This window comes from Myotis yumanensis, unplaced genomic scaffold (assembly GCF_028538775.1).
Source record: "Myotis yumanensis isolate MYYU_CA2020_CCGP unplaced genomic scaffold, mMyoYum1.0.hap1 SCAF_14, whole genome shotgun sequence".
NCBI classification, from domain to species: domain Eukaryota; kingdom Metazoa; phylum Chordata; class Mammalia; order Chiroptera; family Vespertilionidae; genus Myotis; species Myotis yumanensis.
Window position 1 is genome coordinate 33218375 of NW_027223765.1, and position 3239 is coordinate 33221613.

Here is a 3239-nt window from a genome sequence, read left to right on the forward strand (position 1 = left end):
TCCCTCACCAATCCATGTGCGTCCCTCCCGAAGCTGCGCGCTCGGTCAAAGAGGACGACCTTCCCCCCCCCGAGGAGAGGACCAGTCTTCGGTCAAGGGTATACGAGTAGCTGCGCGCCCCTGCTAGAACCTCCAAACAAGAAACCCACTCAGCAGCTCTAACCTGCCCATCCCTGCCACCTTTGGGCCAGGCACAATGCTTGTGCATTCCCACTGTGCCTGGCCCAGATCAAACCCTCCTTGCTACTTAGGGCCACGTGGGTCAGGCAGACCAGGCTTTAAATCCTCATTCCAGCCCTGACTGGCAGTGCGACCTCCGTCAGGCTAACCTCTTTCAACCTTTTTCTTCATTTGTCAGATGAATACCTGAGTGAGTACCTCACAGGCCTGCTAGAAGACCTAAATGCAGGCTGAGTGAATATGTAGCAGGGCCTGGCACAAATGGCAGCGGAAAGGTTCCTCAGCCTTGTTAGGCCTGTTTCTTCCATGGGGATAATAGGATTGCAAAGTTTTACACTGTGCTTGTGTAAAATGGTTCATCTAATTAATGCTGCAGGAGTAACTGGGGATAAGGGCAGAATTGGAACTCACATTTCCCCAATAAGAGCCCAGTGACCTTGATTCTGTCTGGAGGCCTTAAGCCGACAGGTAAAACAGGAGCTAGGGCTATCTTCTGATACTCAGGTCATGAAGAAAGTGGGGAAGGTATGTTATCTGGTGACTCTCATGCAACACGCATGCACATATACATACACATCTCCAACCACTAATATTTGTTATTTTATTTTTTTAAAAAGGTTCCAATACCAGGCCCCAGTGCATGCAAATCAATGTCTCCATTATTGGCAGATGACCAGCATAATCTGCTACCACAGACTCTAACCTGTTAGAGACCAGCTTCTCACTTTGAGTCCCAAGCTAACTATGCAAATATCCAATCTACTGCATGGCTCATGGTGACTCAGGTACATTTTAGTGTCTGAACAACAGAAACACATTGAGTTGCAAATACATTGAATAAGTATCCTTAGTGTATTAGACAGGGAAAAATACAAACAAGGCATAAAAGAAAAAGCCAAAGTCTCTTCCACATATGATCTGTTTTTGGGAGATCTGCCAACGCTATATCAAGAACTTACTCGTTTTCTGATGGACTGCAGGAGGTGAAATACCCACATGAGTCAAGAACTTGAAGTTGTGATTATAATTCATAGGCCGTCTTTTCCGATGTTAACCCACCTCTGTAAATCCAACTGTGTGCCTGTGTGAATTCTGGGAAATGGTACTGCTGAGGGATAGCGAACTCTAACTGCTATCATGTCTATGATTATAGGAGAAGAGAGCCATGGAAGAATTAAATTAAAGAATTTGTGGAAGAGTACGGCCATAGAAGAATTCAATCATATCAGAGGGTTTTAGTTTGATCTAGGATACTCAGTGTTTTGGAGGGAGGGTTTGTGTATGGGTTTTTTTGTTTGAAAAATGTTTCCTATGTGTGGTTCTCAATGCTTAGTTACGTACAGATTGCTACCTATGGTTGATTTCAAAGAAAGGGTATGTTTAGTAAACTAGTCTTAATTGAAACCAGCAGCTAATTGAAAGAGGTATATTCTCATAAGGAAAGTAATTACGATGTAAAGCAGCTTTGGCAGCATTTAGGAACTACCTGCTTTTTGGCAGAGCTTCCTCCCCTTCAGTCAGAGAGAAAGGACAGAGTGAGCAGGGAGGAGCATACAGCTATCCATGAAGCCTCCAGAATTACAGCATGAAGGGCATGGACCTCAAGGGAGAAAAGACGCCTGTATGAGGCAGCGTTTTAAATGCCTGAATGCCAACTTCCCATAACTACCATGACAGCAAGGTTGGTACTGGCTGACGTTAGTAACCACTCATGTTCCTTGGTGAACAGAACCCAAATGCAAAGAGCCTTCCACTGACTCCCCGTTCCCACATCCCTATACACCCCCTTTTCATTCAACACAAATACAGAATATTTTTATACCACAATATTTTTCAAACATTTCCAAGATCAACAGGAGTCTTCCCAGAATGTAACAAAATGAAGTTTAGCTCTCACATCAGTAACCAGTGAGAGTATGGCCCAGAGTTAGTTAAGGGATACAAAGTGACTAGTGGTCAGTTATTGTTCATTAATTAACAAGTGTAATTACAGGAACTCTACCCAGAGCTGAGCACACTTGGATATCATGATGTCAGATGTCAGTTAAGGGTTATGTTCCCATAATCCAAAGCACCAGAGCTAAATTAACAATTTCCCTTTTTGCCCTTAGTTGGTGAAGAGTACAAGAACTGCCGTGTTACTAGAATGGTCCTGGGTTGTGCTTCTTCAAACATTTCAGTTTTTTAATGCTAAACATTGGGAAGAAAAATCTCACCAGCGCCGCAGGTCAGGACAGGATGAACAAAAAGGGAAGAAGGCTGATCAACTAGCCTTGGAAATTATTTGATTTACCTTTGACTTAGAGAAGCTTCTACCTGACAATGTTCCACAAAAGCCTCCTGATCACTCATTCCTACATTACAGACAAGGCCTCTAAGAAATCCCAGCTACAAGTCATTTTGCCAAAGCTCAAGGAGGTTTCTCCAGGGTCAGACAATTGTTCCAGGAGTCAGAACAGACAACATTTGCATGGAGACTCTTTTCCCAAGTGATACGACCTTGATCAACCAAAAAGTTAACCACTTCTATTTTCTAAAAAGCTCATGATCAGACTACAGTGATACCACAGCACTGGGAATTTAACTTCCTAAAAGAGACCAACAAGAACTTAAACTGAGAGGGAAACACACCCTGGTGAAACCTCATCCTCATCACCCTCTTTTAAAAAAAAGTGCTGGGATCTCCTGGGTCCAAACTGGCCCCTTCCTAGCATACCTGACCCCTTCCTTCGCACAGGCAGGATGTACCCAGCAGGGCGGAGGAAGATCCAGGGAAAGGAACCCACGGCCTAACGGGGTCAGGCTTCTGCCAGAGGAGAGTGCGGTTAAAGGAGTCCACCTTGTCAGTCTTGGCTAACGGAGGGCCCTCTACAAGGCTGCCCTGTAATACTCATACTGACCAAAGACTAGACAGGACAGATGGACCCACGAGGCGCACACCAGGACCCAACAGAAATGCATTTAGTTATATCTCAGTAGTGAAAATTTTAAGTCCCTTCTAAAGGGAAAACCCAATTAAAAAAAAAAAAAGCCCAGGAAAAACAGCAAATGAATGCTGA